The following is a 214-nucleotide window of genomic DNA, read 5'->3' on the forward strand; positions in this document are numbered from 1 at the left end:
TACAGAAAACGGGTTTTCATGAATCTCATATTGAAGAGTGACTTCCCTAAACCCTATAAAACCTGGTGTTTCATCGACGTTGAAGTTACGACCCAAAGCATTGAATAACCGAAAAAGTATTCAGAAAATGTTTTCTACGTGGGTTTTAATTTTGTCCGCTTTTACTTATATATTGTGAAATACAATCTACGGTGATGACCATCCTTATTTTATT

Source organism: Penaeus monodon, chromosome 29 (genome assembly GCF_015228065.2).
Source record: "Penaeus monodon isolate SGIC_2016 chromosome 29, NSTDA_Pmon_1, whole genome shotgun sequence".
Lineage (NCBI taxonomy): Eukaryota > Metazoa > Arthropoda > Malacostraca > Decapoda > Penaeidae > Penaeus > Penaeus monodon.